Here is a 16,064-nt window from a genome sequence, read left to right as displayed (position 1 = left end):
GGGATGTGTTAGTCATTCTGTGCCGCTGTTCCGTCACCTATGGTGTGCTGCATTTACAATGCGGCGCATCATGGGGCAAAAACAGCACAGATGCGTGATGTATCTGTGCCGTAAAGGTGGCGTATTGCTGGAGTTGTATCGCAAGTGTGATGAAGCTCCAGCAAGGGTCGGGGGTGCCCCTGTCGCAGGGTTTCTGTTCTCACACAGAACTGTGGACAGAGGATTGGAACCTCGGCGAATTAGGGTGCCCCAAAACTCACCTTAGTAATCAAAAACCCCTTAGCAAGCTAGGTACAGTGTCACATTGGATATAACAAACTCTCAATGTTTAGACAATCCAGAATATGAACTTATAGTACCTCAGGATACGTGGAACTCATGAACAGTCGGTCGTTATATATTTCTTAGAAACCAGAACATGGAGTTAAGAAGAACACATGTGTATTTGAAATGTTTATTTACTAATGCCGTGTTCTCAGGCGTACTATCTTAGATAATACAAGTACACATATTATCAGTAGCAAAATTACCAGCATAGTTACTAGTTCATAAAAAGCGAATGGTGACAGTATGTTAACATGCTGTAAATGAATAAGAGTTATCAACACTTATAAGCAGCCGCGGGCCGTGGAGGGAGTTACGGTGGGGCAGGGAGGCGGGGAGGGGGAGGGGCAGGGTGGAGAGGGCTCCACCCTGCCCCTCCCCCTCCCCGCCTCCCTGCCCCACCGTAACTCCCTCCACGGCCCGCGGCTGCTTATATCTCACCCTCCCTAATACACATATTATATTATTTGCTAAGAAGGTCTGTTTGTGTTGGTTTAGGGCGTGCCCATACTTTAGTGTCTTAGATTTGAAGGAATCACATCAGCATACACCAGCTCTCTCTTCATGTGAACCGCATCAACTGTTGTGTATGTGTGTTCGGCAAAGCAATATAAAACCCGCCTCATGCCCAGAATTGGCAGAAGCTGCACTTATGTTATGAGTATGAAGTCGTGGAGATCAGATCTCATAACAATTCTGTATCGTGTTGTTCTTGAAACTTCAGCACTCGCTGTACAGATATAGTTTAACAAGCAAAGCAGATAGTAGAGCAATAACATATTATTCTCATGTAAACCACGATGAACTACTAGGTTGAAAGCTAAAGCAACAACTAAGTGTCGTGTGCAGAAGTTGCAAAAAAGGAAAAATGGCGTTTAAACCGGTAATGAGCCCATGCTAACTTAACACGGTGTAAAGATATCCAGGACCTAGATGACACCTCCCCATGATCCGGAAACGAACTGAATAAGATAATAGAAGTGCCATCTCATGAGAGCAGATTGCAAGTTTATATGTGGACGGTCCGCAAGGTAAAACATTAAAAACTAGGAAAATTTAATGCTAAAGAAAAATAAAACAGCCAAGTACTTTATCGAGTCTTAAGCCAATAGGCAAGCTAAATAATAAAAACTTGACAAATAAGTCAATGAATTGTCAATGAAATGCTAGTACTCAGCATATCAAACATGAAAAAGGTCTATGACATAACTGTGTATGCAAAATAAGCTGCAACAGCCTCCAATAGGAAGTCACCGTCTTCATCCGAAAAGAGTTCAGCCATCCAATTTAAAAGCGGAAAAGAACATACGTGCTCTCCCAGCACCGGATCCTCTATCACCATCAGAGGACAGCTCGGTGGGTTTTCAAGAAAGCTCTGTTCCAAGAAAGACTGTGTTGCCGCCAGTAAATTCCAGGGACCAATTAGTCCATGCATCAATGCCACAGCCATAATCCTTTCGCCAGGACAAACCAACTCGTGAGTAATGATAGGAGTCATCAGCTGATTAAAGTCGACGTCAGGAGAAACCGGTCCGCAGAGACACAAATCAATGGCCCAATCGAAATCACAGGTCAGGCAGTGAAATACAGGCTGGACACAGGTGAAGTAGGAGAATCGAAAAGATAATCCATATGCCGTGCTTAATATCGCCAACGGCATTGTGCCATAATATTCTAGCATGCGATTGCGGAACAGTGTCAGCAGCTGCAGGGCGGGAGCATCCATATTTAAAAATGTAAAAAAGCACAAGAGCGTCCGCTGGTAATGCAAGTAAAAATGGCAATCCACGAAGCTCAGTGGAGAAAATAGAATGAAAGAAAGCAGGGATGACTCCAAAGATTTTCTCAAATGAAGTCACGAGACCACTGGTAACAACTTTAAAAAAGTGCGCCAGGGCCTTTGTGGAGGACGCGTTAAAGATAGTCCGAACCATCTTGCTGAAATGCAAAGGCGAATCAGTATTGAAAAGGATCTGCACCTCTGTACGGGTGTTCGCTATGTGAAGCACGAAAGTTTCACGGGCCGAACTCAAGGCCACCTCTCTCTGAGACAAAAGAGCTCTTATTCTTGCCATGCCGTTGAAATCTGCTCCCAAGGTTGGTATTTGTGGCCAGATTGAAAACTCCCTATGTTCATGTGTGGGAGGAAATAGAACATTTTTGCAGCAAATAACCCGTTCACTTACTGTTACGATAAAAGGAATACTTTTAATTAACCCAGAACAATCTTCATTATTGAGCATCAAATAACTACCATTTTCCAACAACTTGAACGTGGGGATGATAGCAGGAACTGGCGTGCCTTGCAACACGCAAGCCATATTTGGTCGGTGTTTGTTGCATGAATCGTGTAACTGTATGTGCCTACACATTAGTGAATGATCTGGCGTCTCAGTGCATTCCTCTCCATTCAGATAAACTTCTTGATCATCTTTGAAACATCTGTATGTGTATGGAAGCGACTAGACCTCATGAAGAAAAGCACTACCTAAAGGTTCATAACGACCTATTGGTATATATTTCATACAATTTGAAAACTTATATAAAGCAAAAGGCAGCGTTATTAAACCGTGGATAAGGCACGTTGCCAAAAAACCCGCAATCCTCTGCTGATGATGTCACTGAGCATGTCATGAATGATGTAATATGTGACATCATCAGCAGTGGATTACGGGTAATAGTATCTCTAGTTTACTCCCCTATAGCTGTCTTTCTTTTAACATAAGTGTCTGTTTCCTTCCCTTATACTTACTGTTCTTTTTTTAATAAAAAATTTTTGGTTCACTTCCGGTTCGCGTACCGGCGAGCGAACTGGGAAGCGAACTACGAGAAATAGAGGTTGGCACAGTTCCAAATATTGTACCAATTTTTTAATAACGGGGAGGTAGTTCTGAAAAGAACTTTTTTTTTATTGTTTTTGTTGTTTTATATTTTTTTTATTATTTTTCTGAACATTTTTTTACTGTTTTTGAATTTTTCTGAACAGTTTTAAATTTTTTTTGGTTTTTCTTGGAGGGGGCAATGAAAACGATTCATTGTAAAGGGCTCAACAGGAGCAACAAAACAGAAAAAAAAGAATTTATTATTTGGGGCGTTTCGTACAAACTTGCATATGATAGTCAATAGCTCTGTTGATCAGAGTGATGCTTCTTTCTCCGTAGCAAATGAATCCACTGCAATATACGCAGATTTGTTTTACTTCATGAAATCTCATTTGTATATTTGGCACCATCTCCCTGCCCTCTGGTCCCGTTACTTCCGGTACAACAGATCTTCTGGCCATAATAGGGAGATTATCTAGGTCGTTCCGAAACTGTGCAGCACTGTAGTTGTTAGGATGCCACCTAGTCATATGGCGATGCATTGTGTAGTTTCCGAAGCTGTATTTTTTGTCGGTCCCTCTGGACAGTCTATCTTGACATATAAGGCAAGTTACGTATCTTGCATTTACTTTTTTCTGACCTTTGGGAATTTAAAAAAATTGCCAAATGAAGTTTTCTTTCCGGTGAGACGTCCTGGGCTCCTCAGGCAAAAAGTGTCTCTCTTCGTGCTCGTCGTCCTGTTCCTCTTCTTCTTCTTCTTCTTGCTGAATTATAACTTGAGCAGGTGGTCCACTCTTCCTTGGATGTGGTGGAGGTGGTGGGGAAGCACCAGCTGAAGCTACTAAAGAAGCCATTGCTCACTGGTAACAAAGGGTCTTTCTCTCACAATGATGAAAGTCAGAGTGAGGAAAGAAGGAGGGATTTTCATCATTTGGGAAAAACAAGAGTTCTCAACCAATGAAAAGTGTTCATTTTAGATTATATGACCTAGTCTTATATCATTAGGAAACCAAAAGTGAAATGAACCAATGAAAAGTGTTATTACCAAGTCACATGACCTGCTGTGTTTACGTTAAGCGCTTTGCAGGGCCTCCCGCTTTGCTTCCAGAAACCTGTGCTTTGCGACTCGGTAAGCGTACTAGTTCGCTAACGTAGCACGTCATATGACGTATCACGCGACAACGTGAAACGTCATGCGGACGGGAGGCGTCACGATGTTGTTTTCTAATGCGGCAGTTGCGGTAAAGAAACGTTTACCGGCTCGCGGTCTATTTCGCGGCATCAAGGTCAGCTAACGGGAAGCTTCCCGATTCGCGAAGCGGGAACGAAGAAAAAAAAATATTTAAAAAAAAAAATTATTAATAAACATATAAAATATATTTTTGGATTTAAAGAAGAATACATTTTACAGCTACAAATATTAGCTGTTAAAAAACCAATGAAATTCACTGAAAAAACCATAGGTTATAGACCATATATAGTTAGGAATTAGCATTTACAAAACCTTGAAAATTCACTGAAAAAACCAGAGGTTATAGACCATATATAGTTAGGAATTAGCATTTACAAAACCTTATTTTACTCACACAAAACCATTGAAATTCCATATATAGTTAGTTGCACTAACTATATATCGCGCACCCGCAATCCACTGCTGATGATGTCACATATTACATCATTCATGACATGGTCAGTGACATCACTGATGACATCACTGATGACATCTCAAATGACATCACTGATGACATCACTGATGACATCTCATTTGACATCAATGACCACATCACTGATGATATCATTCATGTGACAATACAATGCATCTCCTCACATTTTAATATAACCTCTGTTTCACTCAGTGTTAAATACAGAGTATAATTTTTGAAACCATTGACACACCAATACTAGTTACTACATACGCACTCACTGATTCCTATGTCTACACACACATTCACTCATTCACCCATACAATCATTCATACACACAATCACTCATCTTTACAACACTATCATATGCACTCATACACCTATACAGACACTCACAGTCTACCACTCATCCATGGAGTTACTCACACACCTAGTCAGTCCTGTAAAGAATCAATGACACTTCCATTTTCTTGTCTATACAGTTAAACATAGAGCACCTTACATTTTCAAACATATATTAACACACACTTACCTTCTTATACAATTATTGATACAAGTACACATTGATCTGCACAGAGTCACACACCTCCCAGCCAGCCACACACACACTCAGTCTCCCATACAAATACTTGGACAATCAATCAGTAACCCATATAGTTAATCATATAGCTACTGATCAACACATGCAGCAGTTTACAGAACAACAGACATAATGATGTACAAATTAAGACAGTTTAGTCACTAACCCATGCACTCAGTGAGACACATTTAATCACTCACTCATACATTCAGTCATGCACCTACTAAATCCTTTGTCCAGACACTTATACTTGCACTCATTCTTCAATATGTAAGACACATTTTAACTTTACAGAAACATACAGTCACTGGATGTTGTCATCAGTGATGTCATCAGTGATGTCATCAGTGATGTCATTTGAGATGTCATCAGTGATGTCATCAGTGATGTCACTGACCATGTCATGAATGATGTAATATGTGACATCATCAGCAGTGGATTGCGGGTGCGCGATATATAGTTAGTGCAACTAACTATATATGGAATTTCAATGGTTTTGTGTGAGTAAAATAAGGTTTTGTAAATGCTACTTCCTACCTATATATGGTCTATAACCTATGGTTTTTTCAGTGAATATATATATATATATATATATATATTCTCACACAAAGGTTGCCCCCATGAAAACGCCTTCACACAAGAGAGTCAAATTCCATTATTTTATTGTGGGCTGCAGGCATAAACAAGCTCCCTCCTTCGGTAAAATTATCCGGAGCCAAACGCGTTTCAGGCAGCAATCTGCCCTTGATCACTGGCTAAAAACAAAGTCACGGCCAGCATGCAGGGAATTCATTTATAAACTGATTGCAAAGTCCCGCCCCTGTGGGCGTTGGTCACGATGCCTTGTAGGACTTGTAGTTCCCAAACGTATTCCGCAGTGGGTGCCAGCCTTGCTGTGATAAATGAATGTCTCTTACCCTCGTGGGTTACTTCCAGAAGGAGAACGGGTTATTCCTGCCATTACTTTAGCCCACAACGAAGGATACTCTCTGTCCTCTTGGCTCCCCAGAAGTCCAGGCACCGCAGGTCCGCTTTAGGCAGAGGAGCGTTTTCGCGGCCGAGCAAAGCCGCATTCAATTCTCACACAAAGGTTGCCCCCATGAAAACGCCTTCACACAAGAGAGTCAAATTCCATTATTTTATTGTGGGCTGCAGGCATAAACAAGCTCCCTCCTTCGGTAAAATTATCCGGAGCCAAACGCGTTTCAGGCAGCACTCTGCCCTTGATCACTGGCTAAAAACAAAGTCACGGCCACGGAATTTGACTCTCTTGTGTGAAGGCGTTTTCATGGGGGCAACCTTTGTGTGAGAATTGAATGCGGCTTTGCTCGGCCGCGAAAACGCTCCTCTGCCTAAAGCGGACCTGCGGTGCCTGGACTTCTGGGGAGCCGAGAGGACAGAGAGTATCCTTCGTTGTGGGCTAAAGTAATGGCAGGAATAACCCGTTCTCCTTCTGGAAGTAACCCACGAGGGTAAGATACATTCATTTATCACAGCAAGGCTGGCACCCACTGCGGAATACGTTTGGGAACTACAAGTCCTACAAGGCATCGTGACCAACGCCCACAGGGGCGGGACTTTGCAATCAGTTTATAAATGAATTCCCTGCATGCTGGCCGTGACTTTGTTTTTAGCCAGTGATCAAGGGCAGAGTGCTGCCTGAAACGCGTTTGGCTCCGGATAATTTTACCGAAGGAGGGAGCTTGTTTATGCCTGCAGCCCACAATAAAATAATGGAATTTGACTCTCTTGTGTGAAGGCGTTTTCATGGGGGCATACTTTGTGTGAGAATATATATATATATATATTTATTGTAATTTACCTACGTATCTATCGGATTAGTATTTGACATTGCTTTTAGTTAGTTACTGCATTTAAATGGGCTCAATACTAGCAGTGGGGTTGGTTGGAGATTTCAGTTCATTGTTTTGTTACTGGTTCCAGTAGCATAATTTTCATTTTTTAGCATGTTTTCTTGACATCTTGACAAAGCCTGGATGGATTCTTGCAGGCTATAACGGGGACTTGTTTGCCATCTGAGTATGAATTAAGGGTGACCACATGGATGTAATGACAGTGAGTAGACAATGAATTTAAATAGTTAATATTTGTGGATGTAGTGACGCATAGGGGCCAGGTATTTGAAGTAACGTGGGATCCCCAAGTCTTACTTATTGGAAGGGCACTAATAAGGTTGTTTATTCCTAATAAGAGGAGAGATATTTGTATTGTAAAGATACCGGTATTCCTAAATAAAGCATCATCCTACTTGTTCTCTATATCCATTTGCCCAATGAGGAGTTATGTTATGTTTATTTGTAAAGCACACTATCACGGTCAAGGGTATCCTAATGCTAAGCAGGTGTGTGTATCTAGCCCTGCCTATGGTAGGGTAGTTCGAAGAAAAGGCAAGTGACCAGCTTCTTGCACAATTCAAGAGGATGTGGAGGGGGAGGCCATTCAACACTTTAGGAGCGATGTAAGAGAACAGCTTCCGCTCTGGTTCTGTGTATGCATTGGATGTGTCCAAGGTGCTCTCTCCTACATACAGGTTAATGCACCAGCTTAAGAACAGTGGCCGTACAAGAGTCAAGATTTGGGTACTGAGGTACAACCTCTTAGGAAATACTTGTGACGATACATTGAATGAGCCCTGATGAAGTCAGTGATGTTCACACATCGACTTAACAAAACACATGTTGGCTACAGGGGCCTACTAAAGAATACGATTGAAAGAATACATCGACCTGAAACCAAGAAGATTTGAACCTATTTATTACATATGATTGTTATTTGAGTTGGTTGCTCGGGACTTTCTGTATATCAGTAGATTGGTATGTTTGACAGTGTCAAAAGCAGATGAGAGGTCGAACAGTATTAGTAGGCAAGATTAATTCTGGTCAAAAATTGTGAGATCGTCGTTACCTATGTGAGTGTTGGCTGTTTCGGTGCTGTGACCGTGACGGAAGCCAGATTGGAATTAATCAAGAAAGTTGGAATTCCTCAATGTGGTTACACAATTGTTCATGAACACATTTCTCAAGGAGTTTTGCCAGTGTAGGGATGTTTGTGATTCGGCGAAAATTATTCAGATCTTCAGGGTCAGCTGTCTGTTTTTTTAAGAATAGGCAGAACCAGACCCGACTTTAGGCAGTCCGGGATTTCACCTTGAAGGAGAGAAGCATTGATAATTTTGGACCAGAGCGGGACTAGTGATCTTATCCTTTCTTTAATTAAATTGGGGGGAGGGGATCATAGAAGTGATTTGAAGGTTTCAAGGTCACAAGAATGTTGAATATAGATGTGTCATTGAGGGGTATGAATTGACTCTAAGAGGCATTGTTTTTAGGAGAGCGACAGGGCACAATGAGAGGCAAAGGAGGAGTCTGGAGCGAGTGATCAGAACCGACCTTAGATCCGATTCAATCTTGTTTGACTTTTCAAGGAAGAAGTCAGCAAAGTCATCACAGTGTGGCTGAGGGCAGGAGATGAGAGGAGATTGGATAGGCGTGTTATTGGCTTGTAACTTAATCAGTTCAAACAGCCTTTTGGGTTAATTTATAGCATTGTCCAGTTGGGATTTGAAGAAGGTCATTTTTGCAGGACTGAGGTGCTTGTTGTTAGTACTCCTTCTTAGTCTGAGAATCTTAAGGAGATCAATAGATGGAGAGGATATCCAGGAGCGCTCTGCTAGTCTCAGGTTGCGTCTAGGCTGTCAATGAACCGTGATTTGGAGCCTTTCTTGGACTTATTTTTAGTTGAAGGGAGGCAATTGCATTCAAGGCAGTCAAGATGGAGGAGGTGTTGTAGTGCTCAGTGAGTTCGTGAATGTCGGACATGGAACAGGCAGCGGGAGGGACAGATTGCAGGGGGAAATTAGCTCATTCACATTTTTGTTATGCAGCGATCTTTTCCAGTGTTTTTGTTTTAAAGGTTGCCCTCTTTTGGAGTTCCACCTTTCTAGGATTCGGAAAGTAATATAGCGATGATCCAACCAGACACACAGGTCAATAGATTCAAGCTGAATGGAGTTGGGATTGGAGAGGATTAGATTGAGGTTCAAGCCTAAATTGTGTGTTGGGCTGTCACAGAATTGGGTCAGGTTGAGGTCATCTAGGAATATTTTGAGACTGATCACCGCCAGATCAGTCGGGTCATTCCAGTGAAGATTGAAGTCACCAAGGAAGACCTGGGGGCTATGTAGATCCAGGTTGGACGAGATGGTTCCCATAGTTTGTTCGTTTAGAGGGAGGTTATCACAAGGAGGATGGTAAAAAATGTGCAGGTTGCATAGGGGTTGATGTTTACTGATGATGTCTATGCAGAGAGGGACTGACTTGCTGAGAGACTGTTGTAGTAAATACAGATTATGCCCCCTCCCGTTCTCTGAACTCGGTCAGGTCTAATAATGTTGTAGCTAGGAGGGATTAGGATGTCACGGATATGACCTGAGGAGTCATTAAGCCAAGTTTCAGTGAGTATTAGGAGGTCTAAGTCTGATCTAGAATAAGATCAGCAAGGTCTGTAGCATGTTTCACAGCTTATCTACAGTTAAGCAACATGCATTTCAGGTGTGATTTAAGGTCAGTGGTAGAAGGCTGAGTAATGGGGATTTGCATAAGGTTAGCAGTGTTTAAGGCATTAGAATTGTGTCTGGGCACTCTGTGTAGGTTAGATGGTATGGATTGTATAGCCTACGCTATGACTTACTTGTGATTAGTAGCTCCAGGAGGGTTTAGAGTGGCAGTTTGAGTGATTCCAGTAAAGATTTGTTTGACCGGTAGAGAGGAATTGTAGTCTCTGAGGAGGGAAAGAGTGTCTTGTTCAGGTATGTGATTCTTGGAATTTGTGGGTCTAGATGGGGCGTTAGGGTAGGAAGAAGGACTCTAGTTCTGGATGGTCTGTCTATAGCTTTATGGAAGGAGTTGGTATTTTGGGGTATTGGTTGTTCATTTGCAGGATCTCTTGTGAGGTCTTGTTGGAAGATAGAAAACGGGCCAGCCCAGAGGTGATGTTTATGAGTTTTTTTTAATGATAGTTTTGAGTTTTAGAAGCTCCAGATTTATTTTGTTAAGCCTAGAGGTGAGCACGGATCAGGGATTGTGGCTATTGGGTAGTGAAGGAGGCGGGCCATCCTCAGAGGAGTTCCCAAGCTGTTATTCAGAAGGAAGCTGCAAGTGGGAGCCTGAATTGGAGCGAGGGAGGAGCATGCGTGGAGGGGGAAAGAGGTTCAAGGGATGAGGATTCGCGGAGGTGCGAGGTCCTTTGCTGTTAATGTGGTTAGGAATGACTGCCATCCGAGTAGAGAGTGGGAGAGCTTGGTGTGGAAAAATAGAATTATCTAGGCGAGTGAAAGGAGGAAGGAGAGTGAAGGAAGTGTTATAGAGGTAATCAGGGCTAAGACTATCGTTTGATCTAGACATCCGGGAGTGGAGGCAGTCCAGTCTGGGTGGTCGGGAGATGGAGAGTGAGTCCGTGAAGCCAAGCTGTGGAGGTGCTATGTTCAAATGGGTGGTGTTCAATGTTGAAGGGGAAGTCAGCAGGTAACTGTGGCTCATTAAAGAGAGTTCTTGGAAGTCCTGAGGGATGGTTAGCGGGCTGGCATCACTAGAGAGATTGATAGTGTTACTTTGCTCAAGAGATTTTATGAAGGAGGAGGAGCTGTCATCAAAGATACCCAGATTCCGATTGGAGGCTTGTATGAGGGTAGTTCCATTGTTGTAAATGGATATGGTGGCATTTGCTATGTATGTGGGTGAAGGCACAGCCGTGAGCCTTAGACCATGTGGAAATTTCTTAGCCGAGGCGATCTTGAGTGACAAATGGAACGCCTTTCTAAACTTGGCTCTTCTTTTCGCATAAAATATCAGCTCACTAATATTAGCCCCTTTTTATGCAAAAATAAAGGTCAGAGATAAGGGTTTCTGGATTAACTTTGAGTAGTCTATATTTGAGAGTTTTAACCAAGGGTTTGGACTTTTTAGTTAGATAGTTAATTATGTAGCTGTTCACACCTAGCTTCTCTAGTCTGGAGTCCAGTCTGCTCCGAGCGTGAGTGGGCATGGTTTAGATGTGAGGCAGAGAGATCACAGAGAGGAAGAATCGCCTTGTGGAGGTCGCGTGGAAAGCCCAGAGTCACTGATAATTCCAAGCTGGCCCACAAGTTGGGCAAATGAAGAGCTATGCAGGGATCTCAAATGATTACGGTTTGGGAGGGGCAGGAGGAGAGTGGAAAGTTTACCGTGGAGAAGCTGGAGTGGAAAACAAAGTGTCACTAACCGTTCATGATGTCTTTTTCAAAAGTCACACCCTACTTCTGTTTACAAAACAGTTCTGCTTGTGAATGCAAGGAGGAGAGTAGGTGATGCACTTGTCCCTGTGCTGTCCCATGCAGCACCCCTCTTGCCTCCATATATTTGTATATTCATCTGCCAATTTCTGCACATCATCCTGCTCACCTCAGATCAGTTAAGATAGGGTGAAATTCAAATTATGCAGGCAAAATTCACAAAATTCTCACATTTTGCATTACGGGAAGCTCACAAACAAATTCTAAATTTCACATTACGCAGTTATCTGTATATTTCTATACCCATTACTGTGAATCATAACAACTAAGCCAGGGTAAAATGTAACTTATGCTGGTGAAATTTGCAAAAATGTTACATTTGGCATTACGGGAAATTAAGAACAACAATTCAAATTTGGCATTATCAACAGTTTTGCCTATGGAAGGCTGGCTCATGAAGGAAATATCTTACCAGGCTCCTGCAAGTATTTTGTATGGTTTTATTACACACATGTGTGAAAAATGTCCTGAGGGCTACTAGCAATCAAGTAACAAAGAAAGAAGTATGCAGTTTCTAAGGGGGCTGACAAAGGCTTTGGGGTGAGTGCAAATAAATTGCTACTAATAGGGAGAAAGGGGAATCCTTCCTTTCTGAATTAGGAACCTCACACTGTCTCTCTCCCCACGTACTGTAGGATGCAGTGTAGGGATCGGGGGGTCTGAGCTGAGTGTTTTATCCCTTGGGGTTTACACACGCTCGAACCACTGCCTGACGCAGTCCTGCAAACATTGAGCCGATGGTCCACAGACCTCACGGCGGTGAACTGCGTAATTAGCTGACCCCGAGCGTGGGCTCCCGCACTTGCAACAACCAAACACTGGGTCTACCAACACTCTACCTACTACGCCTTCCGCCAGAATTGTTATACTTTTAACCTAACCATGACCCCTTTCTCTAGTACATACGTTGAATCAACGTGTCCACTCCATGCCGATGGGGCCAGTCTTTATTGGATTTTAGGTGAGTCCTGTCATCTCAACCTACTGTGACTAGGATTTGTACTGTACTGCTGCCAGAGTATATTTTAATGGTTTCACATGCACCTCACTCGCTACACATATATTGTACTATTGCATATTTAATGCTCTAATCCCATTTGAAGCTTACGATATATGCGATGGTAACGCAAAAGGGTGTTTCTGACATGCTTTGGTAAAACACGATCCTTAAAGCAAAGTTATGATGTAAATGACTGTTTTACATTTGTTTTACATTCTAGATTGGCTATTGCACCTACGGACACCACACGCCATTGGTGCAACTACACTGGTAATACCTAGATTACTACACCCCATTACCAGTCATTCAGTGTAGATTCTAACTCTTACATTAGGTCCTGAAGAATTGCTGCCTGATCCTTTTCTGAACAACTAGGGCAAGAAACATGTTGACTGTATAAACTATAGTGCAACCGCCTATAACATTATTAGAGACAGTGGCCATCACTCTTTTTAATCAGGGTGGGAGACAGGATTATTAAAATTAGTTTCCCTGATCCTCCCATCCCCCTGTTTTAATTAACATGGTATTTTAGAAACCCCATCACTGAACTTCTACACTCTAAGGCCCCTCACACACACCTCACCATACGGCACGGAATAAAAGGTCTCAGCCAAAGAGCCCCCACTGAGGGTGCCCGTGGGTATTGCAGTGCCGACCGGAGTAGGAGCATGCCCGATGAAGCAGCATGACACCCAAAAGGAAGGATTCCCCAACCTCCCTCTTGGTAGCCATTTATTTGCACTCACCCCAAGGCCTTTGTCAGCCCCCTTAGGAACTGCATACTCCTTTGTTTGTTACTGGTATCAGGGCCCATATGCTGGACCTTCAAAGCCTTTATTTTGACCCTCCTTGTTGTGAACACGGCTACTAGCAATCCACATTATGTCATTAAAATGTAATTTCATTTAACTATGTGAAATCCAGTCCATTACCGGATTCACATGAAACAAACGTGATGGGTGGAATACTTACCAAAAGTCTCAGCCACTCCAGTCCATTATTTTTCAACCATTGTGCCATTGACCCTGCTCCAGTAGGAAGAGTCAGGATCGAACTACCAAACCAGGTACCCTCTGAAAGAGAGCACAAGCAAACTCAGACTGGTTTGGGCCTACATAGGATTCTAAAGGAGATATAACATGAGTCATGCGGCACATTGAGCACGGGACCATGTCTGCACACATCCACTCACAGAGGAAAACACAAACTGATGGGTGGAATGCTTGTGAAACGTCACTGGACTGTGGTCAACTGTCTTCTCATATAGAGGTCACCTGCTCTGTCAGTTAGGTGTGGACTCTTTCTATTAGAGCAGGACCCAGGCGGATTGGCACATGGCTGGTCACTGTGTGAAATGTGACAATGGGTAAAATGTATGGACTATGATACACCCTTGAGCCCTCAACAGGGGTTGAGATTAATTCAAGAAATCCTCCCATCACCTTGCTGTTTGTTGCAGTTGACACCCTAAGTGCAATGGGAATGTACAGATGTGCGCTCCATGCACACTACCTAGCCCAGGTAGGCGCCATAACTGGTCTGGGAGTGTAATCCCCATTTGCTTATATTCATTCAAGCATTTCGTCCATCACTTTTTTCTTTGTTACAGCTCATTAGATGATATTGGAGTGAAGAAACACAGCAGCTTACACAAGATGACCAGTTATTTAAGTCTGTTAATTGAACAACGTCATACTTTCCTCAGAATAAAAGACTGGGGGGGGGATATTTATAACAGAAGTGATGAAGAGTCTTGTTAGCCTCTATTGCTTAATAACACGCTCGACCACTTCAGAAACGCAGGGCTACGCCATATTTATAACAATATGGTTCAGCCTGCCGTTTTTACCTGTGCTGGCACAATACTTAGCAGTGTAATGCCAACACAGGCACCCTTGCACCATAGTGCAAGGGTGTCTGTGTGCATGAGATGTTTGTTTATGTACAGGAAGGTCCCCCCTCCTGCACATAAACAATCTTGAAATGGCGTTTTGTCGCTTCTATGTATGCTGCTTATTGCAGCACACATGGAAGTGACAAAATATATTTTTTTTAAGATTGTTTATGTGCAGGAGGGGGGACCTTCCTACACATAAACAATCCAAGGCATTTTGCTTTTTTCAAGTGTGCTGCACAAGGCATCACACATGGAAAAAGCAAAGACCAGGAGAAATGAAGCATGTCTCCTCGTTTCGCCAACTTAAGTCCAGGTTTTCCCTGGTCTTGATTTTAGTGCTGCCTCCTATTTATCCCACCCTTATAAATGAGGGGAAGCACCAAAATCAATGGGTGCTGCGGTGGAACGCCCACTGCAATACCCACTGCCCACCCCGTCACACTAAATACAGCATGAATGGGTGGCTTATTTACAAGACAGTGTTAAGCCACATTAAGTGGCTTAACGCTGCCTTGTAAATAAGGTGAAGCCCCTATCCCCATGGAAATTATGCAAAAAGTGGCGCCCCCATGGAAATAGGGGCTTGTAAATACGCCCCTGTGTCTGTGTACTCTCATTAGACCACCTATCTACAAGGCACACATTATTGAGGAACACAAACACTCTTAGAATAGCAAGTATTGTCTCAGTTGGTTTAATTTGTTATAACATGTTACGTTTATTTGTTTGCTTCAGGCGGTCCTGACACTCCGGTAATCTCCGTCAGCCCCAAGGAGTCACTTATGCAGCAGGCTCCACTATCGCAATCTCTTGCATGGCTGCATCTCACCCTCCTGCACTGTACACATGGCTTTCAACGGGCAATCCTTACTGAGGACAGGACCTGAGCTGGTCATTAACTCTCTAACTCTTTATTTTTTTATTTTTTATTTTATTTATAATTCATTCTGCAAATTACATAAGTAACAATTTGTTCCAACATACACCAAGTCAGTCAATCATGGTACACATAATACAAAATAAAAATGATTATATACATCAGCAGCTTAATTGTATGTTTAGCGTCTCTCAGCGGCCGAGGAGTTCCTTCACGACTACGACTGTTCTCATACATGGATAATGACATATACCCCACAATCACAGCTATCCAGTACAGTAGTATGATAATTACAGGTGTGGGACTGTTCTGCTCCTATGCAGTATATAAAATACTGGCCCCTGTTTGCAGATGTGTCAAGACAGGAACGTGCTAAGGGAGTATGTTGGTATCAGGGGTCAACGCAAGGGAATGTTCAATCAAATACAAGGTTAGGGGGGCCCATATATCACGAGGCCTAGATGGAACAGGGAGTAACTCAGCATAAGTAGTCATCTGTTCTTGCCATAGAATCAGGTCGCCAAGCCATTCCTTAAATTTAAGCGCGCTCCCTCTGCCCCATCTACAGG

General features: G+C 42.8%; 1 protein-coding gene across 1 annotated transcript in view; it reads left to right on the top strand.

The window, feature by feature from the left end:
• Window positions 1–16,064, top strand: part of LOC144767949 (cell adhesion molecule CEACAM6-like) — a 483,576-nt gene that overhangs the window by 390,467 nt on the left and 77,045 nt on the right. The gene's annotated exons all lie outside the window — the stretch shown is intronic.

This window comes from Lissotriton helveticus, chromosome 7 (genome assembly GCF_964261635.1).
Source record: "Lissotriton helveticus chromosome 7, aLisHel1.1, whole genome shotgun sequence".
Classification (NCBI taxonomy): Eukaryota; Metazoa; Chordata; class Amphibia; order Caudata; family Salamandridae; genus Lissotriton; species Lissotriton helveticus.
This window is presented reverse-complemented; position numbering and strand designations above follow the sequence as displayed.